The sequence below is a fragment of the Phalacrocorax carbo genome, chromosome 5 (genome assembly GCF_963921805.1).
Source record: "Phalacrocorax carbo chromosome 5, bPhaCar2.1, whole genome shotgun sequence".
NCBI lineage: Eukaryota > Metazoa > Chordata > Aves > Suliformes > Phalacrocoracidae > Phalacrocorax > Phalacrocorax carbo.
In genome coordinates, this window is record NC_087517.1 from 1,306,472 (window position 1) to 1,323,976 (window position 17,505).

Here is a 17,505-nt window from a genome sequence, read left to right on the forward strand (position 1 = left end):
ACACGCTTCCACTGTACAAGTGCTGAAGGCAAACCATTAATTGCGGTTAGCCTTTCCTTTAGCCCCTTTCTCTGACCTAACGGCTCCAGTTTATTCAGGCCCTTCTCACCTCTCAAGGTACCTGTGATGGACGATATGAGAGAGGGTCCAGCATTGTGCTCTCCTCATCAACCTCTAACCCTTACTTGTGTACGATACTTTCTGTCTCTTCAAACCCTTTTAGTTTTTAGTTCTTTCAAATATGATAATCTTCCTTTTTCTAGCTTTCCCACAGACTTTCCTTTCACAACTTTCCTTTCACACCTTCCCTTTCACACAAAGCAGGTTGGTTGTGCCCTGCTTTTCTTTACCTAAATATTGCTTTTTGAGATTTCTTTGCCGTGTCATCACAGAGCACGGTCACATTAGGCTCTTTGGCCATGCTCTTATGCTCATCCTCTGTGCAACCTGAAAACCTGCCTTTCTATTCCTGTGAACTCTTGGAGCTAGACCAAAGTTCAGTTTTCTCTTCCAAAGGCTGAAATGGGGACAAAGTCTGAGACTTTGCTAAATCCTAAGCCAGCTTCTTACCACCTGGCAAAAAGAAATGAGATGTAATTTTTCCACCTCACGCTTCCAAGCTTCATCTTGCACTGAATCCCAATTGCAATCTGCGGTTCGCTCTACATTCTTAGCGAAGGCAGCAAACAACATCATTTCCATAGAAAGCCTATGCTCTGTGATGTCCCAGTGAAGTCTTCAGTATAAATGCTGTGGGTGTGCAAATTGCCACCTACTTTTAAAATAGTTAATGGATTCCATGATTACAGGTTGTAAATCAACTCCACTGTTCAACTTTGACTTCTATTCTAGTAATTTTCCTATACTATGATGAAGAATAAACAACAGTTAGGGAAATAAGTGTGCATAAAAATATAAATCTAGGAATTACATGCACAGCTAATATAGCTTATTAACCTTCCAGTACTAGTGAAAGCATGGACCAAAGTCAATGCAGTTATTCTGTCCTGCCTGTGATGTTGTTCTGTGATAAAGTTAGCCAATGAAGCCAAGTCGTGAAAGGACGAGTTACAGTATCGCCTGACAAAAATATGTGATGAAAATGTATGCAGTCATAGAATTGTTCAGGTTTGAAAAGACCTTTAAGATCGTCAAGTCCAACCATCAACCCAGCACTGCCAAGCCCAGCACTAAACATGTCCCCAGCACCACATCCACACATCTTTTAACTACCCCCAGGGACGGTGACGCCCCCACCTCTCTGGGCAGCCTGTGCCAGGGCCTGACCCCTCTGGCAGGGAAGGAATTGTTCCTAATATCCAACCTAAACCTCCCCTGACGCAGCTTGAGGCCGTTCCCTCTCACCCTGTCACTGGTGTCCTGGGAGCAGAGACCAGCCCCCCCCTCACTCCAGCCCCTCTCAGGCAGCTGCAGAGAGCGAGAAGGGCTCCCCTCAGCCCCCTCTTCTCCAGGACGAAAGGCATTTGCCCTTGACTTCAAAAATTTTCTAATTCAGGTCGCTTTTCTGGGGCTTATCCTTATATTTTGGAGCACTGTTCTCTGAAATCGAAGGTGTCCTTTGTTTCCATGTGCGATTCTGATCCCTGGAGCCGACTTCCTAGAGTATATAGACTTCTATAGACTTCAGCAGGTTGACTTCCAGCCGTAGCAAAGCCCTAGGTGAAAAGTCCTTGAACTTTCTATTCATTGTCTGTCATCTTCTTTATTACGTTTAAATTGATTGACTCTGCAATGCCATTATAAGTATAATATTTCCCAAGTTATTTAGCTGTGCTCTATTTTTGCTGGAGACTTGTAATATATTGAATGCTCAGCCCTGACAGACCTCCTCCTATATCACAGTTTCTCATGTCTGAGAGATTTCAGGTAACGGGTGCAAAGTTCTCCCTGATAAATACCTTTCTTTTAGGAAACTCATTTCATGTGTGTACGTATGACATGTTAAAAATCAGTGGAAAGAAGGGGGAGTGGAATCTGAATAACACATTCTCTTGAGCTAAAGGATACCTATCAAGTCTAATTTTTGTAATTGTTACGGAGACAATGTGAGTGCAATCAACAGGTCAGAGTGGAAATGCCATTGCACAAATAAAGGCCTCGGAATACTTTTGTTTGCTCCTCAGGCTCAGGCAACTCCACTTTGGAAATCACTCTCAGCTACAGGCTGGAGCTATACAAGTTACAGGACAATCCTCCCTCTCTCTGCCGCGGGCGCCAGCAGGCAGCGCTGCCGGCACCGCGCAGGCAGGGCTGGGAGCCCCGACCTGTCGCCGGCTTTGCCTTCCTACCCGAAACGGGCCGGCCTGCCTGCCGTTTCGTGGCAAACAGGACAGCACGTAACCGGCCAGAGGTACTGCTCGGGAGAGGTCATCTTGGGAGACGCGGGACTGTTGGCGGTTGGACTTGATCCTAGAGGTCTTTTCCAACCTTAATGATTCGATGATCTCTTGGTCAAAATAGGAGCCGCATGGTTAAGTGCGTTCAAGTGCACCCGGTGATGTCCAGAACAATTCTACTTTTTTTTTTTTACATATAGCTGTAACAGTGAAATATAAAAGCGACCCTTTTGTCTTTCCCCTTGCTTGTTCAAACATATGTTTTAATCTTGACCCTCCAGACAAAACAAAGCCAAGGACCAGGTACTGCGGAGCACATTCTGCCTTTCTTCGGGCTGTGCCGGTACCCGTCCTTCCCTTCCTCTGCTGTTCCTCACGCCTGTGAGGCAGCTGACATGAACAACAGAAAACTACACTCGGGAGGGATTAAGAGGCACCGCATTACGTTTTAAAAAGCGGTTTAAGTATTTTAGTTACTTTCTGTAAGTTCAGCTCTTGGATCTCCAGGTCTTTCAGCATCCCCGAGCCTCTGTGCCTTTGTCAGGGAGAGCACCGGCAGCCTTCCCGCCCGCGCTGGGGCGGTGCGGGGGGTGGGCAGGAGGCTGCTGGAAGCCCTGGTGTGCACAGAGAGGGTACCGAAGTCTTCGACGAATCAAGGCGGCACTATTTCAACTCCGCAGGAAAACGTAAGGAAAAGTTGTTCTTTTTCCTGACATATACTTTTTATGTTTCCCAGTGAATATGTATGTTTGTGTGAGTCACCGCAATGTAAATACGCATCTTTTGGCTATAAGACAAAACTGACGTCTTGATCGTTAAGGATAGCGTGACATTTTTATGGCAGTACAGGTGTTAACCTTTATGCCTTAACCGGGTGCTAACGAGGGTAATTACACCGTGAGCAATCCTGAGATGTGCTGAGCGCTTCCTGACAGCGCCGAGCACTTTCACCCCGTGCCAACGCCGGGACCCACCGGACCCGCAGGACGGGGCTCCGCGCCGAGCATCGCTGGAGGAAGAGATCCGCGTTCATCCGAAACCATACGGCCAGCTTCAGTAGCGGGGTGAATGGGCACTGGCTCAGGCTTGACTTGGTCTAAATTACAGGCGGACAATAATCTCCTCTGAAAAAGGCCCGGCTGCTTAAGGAATGCCGCGACCACCTTGGCAGCGCCGCCGAGAAGCGAAGTCGGTGCCTTGTTATCGCAAGAGCGAGCGCATCAGACCATCTTATCACCAGGCAGAGCGGGTGAGATAATGCCGATAATCTCGGGTTGCTTGGTTATGTGCAATGTGTTTCTAGCACCTCACAGAGTTTTGAGATGGAAAGGGCCGCGAGGGGGGGGAAAAGATATGTACATATATATGTGCGCAGAGTATCTTTTTACCCTTTATTATGCAGGTATTTTGGGGAGTTTTAAATGCCATCTTTGGAGCAGAAGATTCAGATAGCACGTGGAGGGAAGGGAGAGGAGCTGGGAGGACCTTCTTCTCAAGCTCACTTGAAAGAGCACAATATAGGTCAATTAACTGCCACAACATTGCGATCCGCCATGGGCGAGCTGATACCTCACTCGGGCTGAGGGTCTGTGAGCCTCTCTGGATGCTGCACGCGAGGCGTTCATCATCGAGAGTCTCCATCGCAGCGTCTTCTGCTTTGGAAGGCTGTGGGTTCAGAAGTGCCGTCTTCACGTCCGCTCGCTTTCGCTCACGTAGCGCTGTGTTAATTGCAAAACAATTTAGAAAAATCAAAAGTACCGCTGGAGCAAAGTCCCTTTCCCTACTCAGGGTAACTCCCCTGCGAAAGTGCACTTGACTGCTGGGGTTTTTTTGTAATAAATTAGGACTAATTTTAATGGGGTTTAAGCAGTGAAAGCGCCTGGTTCTGGGCATCACCTTGGCTGGGAGCAGCCTTACAAAGACACGCTGAGAAGAAGCTGTGCTGGCTCTGAAGTTAACGGCCTTTCACCGCAGCGTTTAAATTGAGATGTTTTTACCCTATGTTTTCTTTCCCATATTTTATTTTATTCTTCTCGCATAGTTTCCTCACCCATGCAGCGATCAGCCCTGATGTAAAATAGGGATTTTCACTTGAAGGACTGTGCATCTTTAAAATGTCTTCCCTTTATTCTTCCTAGTTCTTACACATGTAATTTCCCCTTTAATTTGACATCATTTAACGGCACATTACACGTCAATGATGTGATCTGTGAATATTTACAATGTTCGTGTCATTTTTATTTTCTAATCCAATTTAAGTAGCTCTGCTTTTTATGACATCATGAATTCTTCAGTCTTTTTAGTCTTTTTGGAACTAATTATTCCATTAGTTCCTTTGAACTAGCTCCATGTTGTCAGTCATTTTCCTCCCGTTTGATCATAAGACCTTTGCTGCCCTCCTTTGCATCTGCTGCCGGAGCCGGAGGAGGATGCGACCACTGCTAATAACTGTGCCAGGCGCCCCACCCCCGCCCCCAATGCATTTTTTTTTTTTTTTTTTTACTACTGAAACAAAATTATATAGAAAGTCTTTTAAATATATTAAACCGAGCGACTTTCTTCCGATTCGAACTTTTACGTCTTTACAGTAAATGTCTTTACGCCGTACGTTGCGGCGCGCGGTCTGCGGGCGGTGGAGGACACGCTTCCCAGCTGTTCGGCTTTTTGCTTCCTCATCTCCCAGAGACGTAACAGAAAACAAAGCAAGAGCGTAAAGTGGGAAAGAAAGCACAAAATCAATTTAGCTCGCTACCATACGGCCCAGCTCATATATTATGACTCATGGTTTATGCTTATTTTTAATATCTGGGTTTGATAAATTGGCAGAAGATGGGCTTAACTTGTTAAGCAGCCCAGACTTCCCTAAGGCTTTCCAAGCCCGCTCGCCTGTTAGCATCCAAAGGAGGCTGAAACGCGTAACAAACCAGCTCAGACCGCGGCCCAGCGAGGAGCCTGGTCTGCCGGCAGGACCAGCCTCTCCCAGCGCCCTTGTTTACTGGGAATGTTTAACATTTCCTCTGTAATGCTAAAGAGCTCTGTTGTCTGTTGCTGCCCTCTGTAGTGATAGAGTAGAGACCACAAGATTTCTCTTGTGCAGCAATCATTCTGTTTATTAGCAGCTGCAAAGGCATTATGAAATTAACTGTCACTGCAAAGCGAGGGTTTTCCTAGTTTTTGCTTCCGTTGCTTGCTTTCTTTAAGGATTATCTGATCTTCACAAAATTATCGGATTGCCTGGCCTTCATGGTTTTTTTTTTATTTTTATTTCATTTCAATTAATGTTTAGAATATGTCAGGATAACATTTTCAGCATGCTGACCTGCTTTTAAGCACAGCGTCTTAAAAACCATAAAAACTCAAATCATTTTACACAGGCCGTAGAAAAGAAAGGGGCTGTTCTTCCAGATTTCACGACATAACAATTGGTTTTCTAAAAGAAAAGGGCAAATTCACAGAAAATCCCATGTGTTGCTCATTGTCTCATTTCTTTGAAACTTTAGCTAGATAAAGCAACTTTTTTTTTTTTTTTTGTACAGCCGGATGTAAAATGCACACTACTTGGGGAGTAAAAAGCAAATATTGACATATGCGTGTTGTCTGGCCTCTTACATCGTTAGACAGGTTTCTCCTCAGGACAACGCTCGCTGATAACCATCAGTATTTTCTGGTAGGAGTAACGGCAATATAAACTGTGGTTGCTGAGAAAATAATGCTACCGGGCAGTGTCATTACCCCACCTCCCCATGCTGTCCGAAATTTTTCCCCCGTCTTGGTATAAAAATTAAAATCATCAATCTTTGACTACAAAAGTGTTTATAAAACTTTGAGTAAAAGTAGGCTGCGTGTGGTGAACAGCAGTCCCCAGGGTTCGGGTGGTGGACTAGAAGTCTCTCACACTGTTCTTCCAGAGGTTTTCAAATAGCGTTGGTTGTGGGCTCCGTTTTAATTTTCGTATATTGGCAAACGACTTGCGAAGGGCCATCTCCAAAGTTGGCCCTGGCCATCTCCCAGGTAATACAGCGTGCTCGGCATGCGGGGACGCTTCCCTTTGCGAGGCGTGTGGGTGGCGGTGTTTGGAACGCGGGCGCTTCGGTTTAGGTGGCGTTCAATGAAACGGGGCGTTTCCAGCGGGCCATGAGGGCGGCTGCGCGGTTCAGAGGGGCTCACGTGTTGGTGCCGGCCGCATGGGGAAGGTGTTTAGGCGTCCGTGCTGCCCGTACGCTTGTCGCCTTTGAGATGGTTCTTTGGTGGCTGTGGCTGGTGCAGCTGAAGTGGGAGAGCTCACCCGTGGTGGTCCTCCGTCGTCACTGTGGGACATCCGGACTGACATCGCTAAATGAAGGTTAAAAACGGCCTTAAAAGTTAAACCAGACCAGAGGAAAATTAACCTGGGAACTCTGGAGCAACTGCTTTTTCTGTGTCTCTATTTCCACAGCCCCCAGTTTTCTGCAAGGTTAATTTTATACCCAGATCTTCTTTTAGATTTCTTCTCCTCTTCCATTCCTCAATTCCAGTTCTCTCTTACCTCTGTTCTGATGTCACTCCTTCCTTCTGTCTTTTGTTCCCTCTCTGCTCACACAAATGCTTTCACTTTTATCTTCCTAAGTAAATTCTCACTGTCAACAATGATGGTTTTGTTGGGTTTTTATCCCCTCAAACCTCAGCTCCAAGAGAAAGATAAGAAGTTTTTCTGGTCCTAAGTATTTAATCTAATGCTTTTTTCTAGTTTTAACTTTACATGGTTTTTTTTTTCCCCAGACTTTTCTATAGGCTTATAAAGTGATAAAATAGTAGTACTGTTACTGGTGCTAATAGTTAGAAAGAAAAGCCACCCGCATGGTTTATGGTGGGTCAATATGTATATAGATGCAGCTGTTGCCCATACTGCTTTCTTGCCCTCACAGGTAGAATGCCTAGAAGATGACAATGATTTAAAAAAAAAAAAAAGAAAAAGAAAAGAAGGAGGGAAAGCTCATTTTCTTTCTGTTTCTTTCTATCTCTGAAGGTACCAGCCAGGAACTCTGTTTCTCCTCTGGAAAATGGTGGTTCTCGTGAGCTGCAGACCTTTGCCAAGGGTGGAACGACGTGTCTCCCCCCAGTCCTGCGCACCGCTGTGTCCCAGCTGCATCGCACCTGGACTGGGGATCTACTTCTCTTTCCTTCCATGCTCTCTTGGCGGGTGAGCTCACGCTTGGCAGGCATTGAGAAGGTGAAGAAGGAGTGAAGGTCTGTGCATGTATGATGGTATGTGTACGATTTGCCCACGGAGGCAGAGTCTCTAGGCAGGGAAGGCCTGCTATTGTATAACCCACATGCAGAATGAAGGGAGATGGTGGAGCAGCCTCCTTTACCCAGAGCTGAGGTTGTTTTTATGGCGGTGGGTATAAGCATCTTCTCAGAGGCTGTGAGGATTTCAACCTGCTGGTAAACCTTGCGTGGGTTATGTCAGTGCTCTGCACTGCAGGATAGGAGCAGCTTTCAAATCCCCAGCCCAAGTGCATGTTGACGTGCTTGTAGACCAACCCAAAGTCTCTTAGGAATGTGTCTTCAAGGGTGGGTACAGATAGAGGCACCCAACTTTGCCCAGGCTCCGTGGCGGTTGGCTTTGCATCCAGCCCCACCGTGATGCGGAGCAGGCGCAGGAGCTCCCGGGCGGTGGCCGGACACCCAACAGCCGGGCGTGCTAGCTCCAGCATCACTCTTCTACTCATTGCCTCCTACCAGAGTCATTAACTTATAGCTTTAAATCAAAGACAATAAAGCTTAAGCATTTAACAACCACATAAAGAGTTCTCCTCAGCAGGGAAGTGTGGACACGGAGCAGTCGCCAGAGGTTCTCTTTCCAATTCCCAGTTGAGTTTCCTCTCGCTGTTATTTGTACTACACCAGCAGCTACATCATCTAAGCACGGCCAGGATGTCACCGTGGTTGGGAAGTAGAATTTGTGTCCCCAGAAGTTAACAGTTAGGCAAGATACAAAAATCTCACCAAAGCAACGCTCACGCTGGACTGAAATCCAGTTGTTTTCACTCTGAGACCGGTGCTCAGCCGGGAGAGCCCACGGGCTCACAACAGGCCGCGGCACACCCAACACAGCTCTCCCTAGAAGTGGGGGAGGGAAAGGGGACATATATCTAAATACTCAAGAGCAAGGTATAAAAAAAATGATTTGGACAATTATCCTCAATCTTATAACGTTATTTTAAAGATATCAACAATGAAAATCTACAGGTATGGGAAAGTTAATGATATTTTTAGGAATAAATAACATTCAACAATAAAACCCAATAAAAACCAGAAAAAAAAAGATGCCAGACATAACTTTTCATATTAAGTAAGTAAAGGAAAGAAAGAAAGAAATTGTCCTTATAGCATAGCTAGGTGTTAAATTTATACACTAATAATTACATATTTGTTAGAAAGAATAGTTCAGTCCGATCAGGTAGAATGAAAAGCAGTAAAATGCATTGTGGAAAGGATTTTCTTTAATCCTGCCTGCCTTGCCTATATGTATGTGTGTGGTTTTGCTCTCCTGGAAAGATCTCTAGGGAAGGAGCGATGCCCCCCACCGCACGGAGTAGCTTCCTTTTCCTTTCAGGAGGTATCTTTTGAAATATTTCCTGCGCTCAGAAGTTTAAAAGAGAGCCACCAGATCCTATTGAATTGGTTAATAAATATGGAGAACAGGGTGGATTTTTTCTTTTCTCCACCAAATTGTCTGCGGTGGGAGGCGGAAAAAGTAAAACAAAAACGCCAACAAGATAAAATTTTTGTAACCGAGTTACGACATCAAAACCTTTATTGATGACATATTGCAAAAATAACCCTGTGTGTTACTGTCTCATGTGCAAATGGGGAAAAACCACATATTCTTCTTCTAAACTGAGGATATTTAGTTTGTAATCATTTAGGAGCAATGAAGTGGAACTCCATTAGGTCCATGGCCGTTGCGACGCAGCCGTGCTGATGCTCAGGGTAGGCAGCGCTCGGTGTAGAGGCAGGTTAAATGGAAAACGAAATGACTGCAACTATCTGATAAAAAAGTCTATTTTGTGCCATTAACCCAGCTCTCGCATTCATAATAATCACTATAATGGCCATAGGTAAAGCCAGCCGCTTGGTTAAGTCGCTCTGTAGCATTTTCATGTGTTTACATTAGTTTTCCGTGGTAAAATATACCAACCTGGTGAACCCAGGTGTTTTGAGTGGGACGAAGGGAGCTGTCAAAAGTGAGTTTGGAATAAGACATCTAAAATTCAGGAAGTTATTTAATTCATTGCCTTTGCAGTTTTGATGAAAACAGGATACCAGGAGATCTAGAGACCATAAAACCCATGTGATTTTTCTTCAGTTAAGGGAAAGCTTACACACATAGAATTACACATGCAGCAATTTAGCCAAAGCATTCAAGTGATCCCAATTTTTAAATTTCAAATGTATCACAGGTAATCTCTCATATTATAAATCCAATCCCCAGCATGTACTGAAATACATTTATATTATCTGAATATCGATTGTTTCCCTAGGAGAACTGCAATCCAGATTTTTCTTTTTTTTATGTATATATATCTGTGTCTATATTTTTCTATTTATTGATCGAACCCACTGGCAAATCAACCGTATTTTTATTTCCCTGCAGTTGCGTCGGTGAGTCGGGGCGGCGCCTGGCAGCCAGGCGATGGCTCCGCGGGTCCCGGCTGGCGGGAGCAGGGATGCGCCCAGAGCCCTCGGCACCCACCAGTCCCCCAGGCAGAGCCGGGGACGGACTCGGGTGGGAGAGGGGGGGCCGCTTGTGCGCGCCTTGGACACGGGCACGCTCCGAAGCAGTTTAATTATTTGCGGTAGGGAGGGTTTGTCGTTTTCCTTATTAATGAAATAAACCCCTTTCCAGCCGGTCTGCCTGACGGGCCCAGGGTGATAAAATAGTATTGAGAGTTTTAAGGACGTTTTGTTGCGGTTTCCCTCGGCTGCAAAACGCATCGGATAAACAGTTCCCAACGCTCCCAGCTTCAGGAAATGCTTGAATCTCAGAAAAGCATATAATTGAGTGTACCTGTGGTACAGGGCTGTGTCTAATCAGTCGGCTGTGTAGGTGGGTAGTGTCAAGTGCCATTCATCTGCTTCCCCTGAGATCTGTGGAAACAAGGAGGAGGGGTAGTGATAAGACAAAGATATATAACCATGTTGACCACTGAAGTACATGGTTAACAACTTAATTATCTGAGTTCAGCTATCAGTCAGAAACAAACCTGTACAATTTAGACATACTTTATAATTTGCTATAAAAATGGCATAATGATAAGGACAGTGTTGCCAGAATTAGAATCTGCATTAAGTGTGTTTAATTTAATTTTTCTAATTATATTTCTAATAGCTTAAATATGTGCACTGATAAAATGGTTAGCCACCTGCATTTAAATGCCACCTGATGCGTTTATTTTGGAACAGTAGAAGATTGATATAATTTGAGCTTGAGTTCCTCTGAAAATTCCTTTATTAATGGGTGTTAAATTATTCTTGGTGGCTATGCTGCACGGGAAGTTACGGAGCTGCTATCATTGTGGGAATCGCTGTGAAATGCTTTAAATCTGAAAACATTTATTATATTTCTTGAACTGTGGATAGGGGCCTATTTAATTAAAAAAACTAAGGGTTGCATTGGCATTTCACAGTTCTTCGGTGCTCATTAATTGTGGGATTTCTTTTAAATCAGGTGAGTTAAAATTTTTGCATAGCAGTATGTGGATTGAGCGTATTTTCATATAAAGCCATTCCCATATGATACTGACTCGTCTTAATTTAGTCGTCAACAATGCAACTAAGTATATGTTGCCGTTTCAGTGATAGTTGCCCGTTTTCATAAATTTGAGGTTTAGTGAATAATCCCTCTTTTAAGCTGAAATGGGACACTTTCGCCTAGATAGAGCTCTGTGTCGGATCAAAGTGGGTATTAAAAAAGTGATTGGAAAAATATGGAAAAAAAACCCAAACAAACCAACATTCTTCCTTTCACATAAGTAAATGAAAATTGACTTTTAAGAAAACTTTGGTGTAGCTGATCCCGAGAGAGGATGTCTCCAGGCCAGTTTGAAACGTATAATAAACTACAAATAAAATAATGATTCCGAAAAAGCTATTTTAAAAAATCAAAATAGCTTAATTTCATGAATTGTACACCGCAGATATTGTTTACAGGGCCATGAGAGAAACACAAATCCATAAAATCAATGTTTATTAATTGTTTATTTGTTCTCCGAGCTCCATTCTTTTCCTGTATTTTGCCACCAAACGCTGAGGTTGCGCCGTGGTTGGAGCCCGGAGGACGCGGAGCGGAGCGGGCGCCTTCCTGCCGAGGCGAATCAAACGCCGAATTGGTGCGGGTGCAGAACCTAAGTTGTACAGGCAAGGCCCGATTAAAAAAAAAAAAAAACAAACAACCCTCTTCAACACCCGAAAGGACACCAGGAAAATAAATCTCGGCTCATCCCGGCAGCCCCACAACTGCCCCGGGTGCCTGGGCTGGGCTCTGCCACGGAGCCCAGAAAAAGTGGTAATTTGGTAATCTGGTGATCACGGTTCTTAGCGGAGCTCGACTGGTGTGGGCGAAGCGGGTGGTGTTTGCTCATGGGATGCTGCTGGAGATGCTGCGCTCGGGCAGCGAGGGGCTGGACCGCACGCCCCTGGTCTTTCTTTCAAGTTAAGTATTTATGTGCTGCTTTCCCCAGAGAAGCCCCGCACCTGACGTGGCCTCAGGAACCGATTCCCCTCTGCCTTGGGTCTCAGGGGACCGGCTGACCCGGCGCCGGAGCCGCCTGCTCCCTTGGTTCCGCCGTGCCCCCACATTCCTTGCCTTTATATGCTCGAGATTTTTAGGAAACACGCAGAAATCAACTTATTTTGATACAAGAGCCACTGTTGGAAAAAGTCAAAGTGGGCAAATCTCTTCTTAAGTACTTTAAACAAGAGGAACGCCAATTTTTTTTCAGAACAAAACACGACGAAGCTGCGGGCTCCCTCTAAGCCCCTTGAAGTCCATTGGATTCCTTTTATTGACTCGGCTGAGCGCTGGATAAGGCAGCAGAAGCGAAAGCCACACGTACAAAAGGACCCCGACTACTTGGCATATGATTGTTTTCAATTTCATGGCCCTTTGATCTCGTATGGATTCCCTTAACATTTACCTTGATAGCGGAAATATTTTCAGTTGCTCCCGCCAGAGGCGTATTAATCTTTAAATATTTATATTTTGAGGGTGGGTACGTGCATAAGCGGGGACGTGAGCCTGCGGGGCCGCGGCAGCTGCCCGTACGCGGCGTCGGGATTCGGGGCGCAGCACCCCAAAGCCAGCCCCGCCAGGGCGCTGTCGCAGGGTGCGCGATCACCTCAGCCCGCCCAAAACCCTGCTGACTTCGCAGTAATTTCCTCGTTTGCCCACAGCCACGTTAAGGTTATCCTGGTTTTCTGGCCTATCGATGTATTTTCTTTTCAAATCAATCCTGTAGCTGGCTAAAATTGATAAACGCGCTAGCAGAAGCTGACGCTTTTTTCCCTTCCCAAGCCCTTAACCGATCCTACCTCTCGTCGAAGCTCTGCCGTGGAAGACCTCTCAGCAGCCCATCTTTTGCGCGTGGTGCCAGACTGTCACTGGAGGTTGTTTTGCCCGCGCCTGGGCTCTCTGGGCTGCGTGCAACCCTGGCCCGCGGCGCGGCGTTAGAAGAGATACGGGGTTTAGATCACCTGGCAGAGAAGGACGGTAAACTGTAATTAAGCTTTATTGTCTTTTTTGCTGATTTATAATGAAATGAATTAATCTCCGTAGAAAAGCAGAAGTTTTTATAGCTGTAAACGTACGTGTGAAACGAACTACAAATTCGCTGAGCCTGGTTTAGGGCAGGTGTTTTCTCGCGCTGAGGATTTTGCCTCCAGCCCTGTTTTTGTTTGGTTACATTCTCTGCTTTTTTTTTTTTTTTTTTTGGCAGTAACATGCTTTATCTGAAAGACTTTATTATATGATGCTTTGTGCCTATGTAATATGGCCAACAGCGTATGTCCTAAACGCTTTCTACCGGAGAAGCTTTGAGCTACTGCCAAAAATTGGTTTTAATGCCTCGATGCTGTTATCCAGGTACTACAAGGAGTTTCAGTATTGGGGTGGGGAAGGCTGCCGCGGACAGCCTCACCCCAGCACCCGCGGGCTGCTCTGCTGCAAGGGACCCCCAGCCGCGGGCCGGCGCTGACCGATCCCCGGCGAGGAGGGTGCTGGCGCGGGGGGAGCACTCTGCGGGTCGAAGAGTGCCGAGCCGGGGCAAAGCCTTGGGCGTGCTCGGGATGCTCCTGCCGCTCGGCTGCGCTTGAAGCCTCAACGACGGGGTGCTTCGCCCGGCGCCTTCTCTGCCCGCCGGCGAAGTGAGCCCCGTCCCGCGCTTCCGTGACAAACACTTTTATAATGCTTCATTAAAACAGACGGCTGAGAGACAAGTGAGACGTGCGAGTACAAGAAAATGAAATCAGTATTTAATTACTAAATATTCTACATCTAAAATAAAAAAAAAAAAAAGCTTAAATAATTCAGTTTGATTTGGTCTAATTAGCCTGATTTCCTAGTATTTAGCCCTAATTATGTGATACATAAGCCCTAATTATGTGGTACGTATACAGTGTGCTCTCTAAAGTTAAAGATCAGAACGGATACTGACTTAAATGATAAAATATATTAAATTATTAATTATAATTAATCTTACAAAATAGGCATAATTAGTTTAAGTACTTTAGATATTCTACTTAATAGCATTACGCATTATATGCAAGGTTTGAACGTTTTACAAATACTGTAATAAATGAGAAATACTGGCGAGCGCTTTGATGTAACCGTCTCCCCTCGTAGCGGGCTCGGCCGCCGGGCCGCTGCTGCCCCGACACGCCGGCTCTCCCCGCTGGAAGCGTAGCGTGGCGTCGGGAAACCCCGCAGGACCCCAGATGCCTCTCGGTGCGCAGCGCGGCAGGTCTTTAGGTGCTCAAAAACCCCACCCTTTTCTTTTTCTGCTTCCGTTGAGGCTGTTTCGGGTTGGGTGGCAGCGGGGTGGCGGCCGGAGGAGAGCGGCTTGCGAACATCTTTAAATTCCCGTTTAGCGAAGCGACTTGTTGCTGACGTGCGGCTCGGCACGCAGCCCGCGGGAGAGCGCGCGCCGGCGCAGGCTTCGCCTCTGCATCGCTCGCCTCTGCCTGGGAAACAGCAGGGCCCCATCAGATTTGAGCCTTAAACGCCCTGGGAAGCAGAGCCGAGCAAGGCACCAGCTCGAGGCCGTGGCAGCATCGTCCAGAGCCCGCAGGAGAGCGAATGGTCCCTCCAACGGGGCTGCAAGGGGCACAGTCTCTACTTTTTTACTGGGTGGGGGACACCGAGCTTGTTCTTTCCAGCAGCTGTAGGAGCTACTGTTAGTTGAAATCAATCAGTGCAGTAAAAAAAAAAAATTGAGATATTTATAGTTCTTCTACTTAGAATGTGCTTTACAACTCATTTCTCTAATATAATATGGGCAAAATTGGGCTGAAATTACTATGAAAACTGTGTCTTACCAGGTATTTCTTTTATAGTTCTGTCTTCTGATGAGGTCAGAAGTTTGTGGGGTGGGTGTCACTGCGGCGCTGCAGCACCGCCCTTGGCGGGAAAAGTGCACTGATGTGCACTAGTGGCACAAAGCAGGGATTCCAAAATCACCTGAAAAAGGAAGAAAAGGAAGGGGGGTGGTGGGGGTGGTTATTGTCTTCTCCATTTCAACATTTGCAGAAACGGGGCGGGGGGGGCATTAAAGAATATTTTTATAAACAGATTCACCCATTATTAACACCAGTGTCAACGATTTACAACACTTTTGCTGCATCCAGGCAGTGACCCTTCATGTCCATGATGAAAGATAGTAAGGAGCTCACCTTGAAAACAGTCCCATTGTCAATACTACAAACTATTTTTTGTTTTTAAATTTCCTACTGTAAAAAGCAGACCCAAAACATGCTTGAAAGCATTACTAGAAGATTTTCTTTTGTCAGATTTTGACTGCATTTATAGAAAAAAACCCAAGCACTGTAACGCATCGTAACTTACATTCTGTTAGGGTAAATCTTATGAATAACTTTTTCCTCCTTCTCTTGTCATGAGTGTTTGCAGATGTATCCTGGCGCAGCGCGAGGTGCACACGCTCTGTGTCGATGGGTGTTGCAAACCGCACGCGAACAGCTAAATAATCATCTGTACCAGCATATCTTCATCTCAGGTAGGCGGGCAAAGCGGGACGCAGGCAGGGAGGCCAGGCTCATAAGTCTGAAGACGTGCTATAAAACATGGGGGATTTTATTTGCCATACTTTTCTGTTTCATATATAGCTATTAAATTAAATTAAATTACTAGTGGAGAAGAAGATAGGAAACTAAGTATAGTAACGTTGTATGTGTATGTGTTAGAAATCCCTTTAAATAGTTCAAACTATTTATACCAACGCAACACTTGAGGTGTTGGCAGCGCTGGGAGCATGAAAAGGGGGTGGGGGGCCCCGGCAGCACCCTTGGGGAGGGGGTTTGGGACCTGGGACCCAGCCTGGCCCTGGGCACTGGAGCCCCCGCACCGCGGGGACACCCCAGGGACATCCCGTGAGTGGGGGCAACTGCTCGCAGAATCAACCTTCTGCACCTCGGGGGGTTTTAAACCTCAAATCTTTTGGGTGTTGCAAAAAAATATGACTTGTTTTCTTCTTATTTATTCAGACTTAGTGTCAGGATGACATGTGGAAATCACAGAATACGAGAGCGCATGGTTTGCAGAACTTGTTCTTCAAATATTTTAAATGAGACGTTTTGTTACTTACCCAGCTGATTTTTGCAGATCGATAGTTTCATAGATTAAACTTGGCTAAATATAGAAAACACAGATTAACTAAATGATGTATTGAAACCCTTCGAATAGACAACAAGCCACCTCCATGAGAACATATTTTCAAATCTTCAGAAGCACCTTTAAGGCTCCCTTAAAAAACCACATGGCATGAGCCAGATTTCCACGAAGCCGATGCCGCGTGTGCGTTCCCTGAGCTCCCGTCTTTTCAGCTGGGCTTAGGCACTGACCTCCCGAGGCACTTTCACGCCCCGCTATTTCCTGTGCGAGCTAAATTTAATTTTTCTGAAGATGAAATGACTGGTTTTTTGAAATGGCCTCCGCACAGATCCGCGCTCCGCCTGAAGCGCATCGTGCTCTGCAGGGCAGCCCCGTCCCCCTGCTCTAACGCCCGCGGGGAGGTGATCGGTGGGACTGGTCTGCGGTGCAGATGCGGTGTTTTCTTCTCATTTCTATACCTAACGAAGGAGAAATTTGCAGATAATTAAAGGTACTAAAACTCTAATAAAAATGCCTCAAATGTATGACTAGATAACTAACATTAAAGTTTTTGAAGAGAGGTTCAAGAGAGAGTTAAACGGCTTCAGGTTTCCTCTGCCATGAAAAAAATCTTCAGGACGAGGGGGCCGACCTGCCGTTTAAGTGCAGCGGGCTTTTTACAAACTGCTATTTAATGACTATCTTTGTTCCAAATCCCTTCCAATATTTGCAGTGGAGAGAGATGAGCGCATTTGGACTCGTGGGCTGGCCATCCTCCCTTGGCTGATACTAGCAAAATGTTTTCCTTTAATTTTCTCTGGATATCTTTTAGTGCTAAGTAAGTCTCTGCTTCTTTGCAGTCATTACTATTTATTTGCCTGAACCGTGGCCGTGCTGGGGGCTGCGACCCCATCGCGGTAGATCCTGCACGGATCTCCCCAGGAGGAGACCCGCGGAGGCTCACGGTGAGCCTTTTTCTTGCATACGTTTGCGCTCATTGGAAAATATTTGAGAAGCCAGTCAAACAAGGCATGGCTTTCAGTGGAATGGCTGCTTTCCCCATAAAATATGGGTGACAGCAGGCAGGGCAAGTCCGAGACACAGTGGCCCGTGTCTTCTCCTGGCCAGAACAACGTGGAAGAAGGAAGAGCGAAGCGCTGCAAAACAGCGTGAGTCTATGAGAGGCTGGGATTGGAATGCTTCGGGCCAAAAAAAGATAGCCTTGTTTAGTGAAATCAGACTCTGACCTTGCACTCGCTTGGTTTGGGATTTGGGAGAACCGCA

The 17,505-nt window shown here is 45.9% G+C and overlaps 1 long non-coding RNA gene across 1 annotated transcript in view; it reads left to right on the top strand.

The window, feature by feature from the left end:
• Nucleotides 1–17,505, top strand: part of LOC135313661 (uncharacterized) — a 93,336-nt gene that overhangs the window by 53,089 nt on the left and 22,742 nt on the right. Inside the window, exon 2 of the long non-coding RNA XR_010373206.1 lies at nt 7,363–7,536. This is a non-coding gene — a long non-coding RNA (uncharacterized LOC135313661). The remainder of the gene's footprint in view (nt 1–7,362; nt 7,537–17,505) is intronic.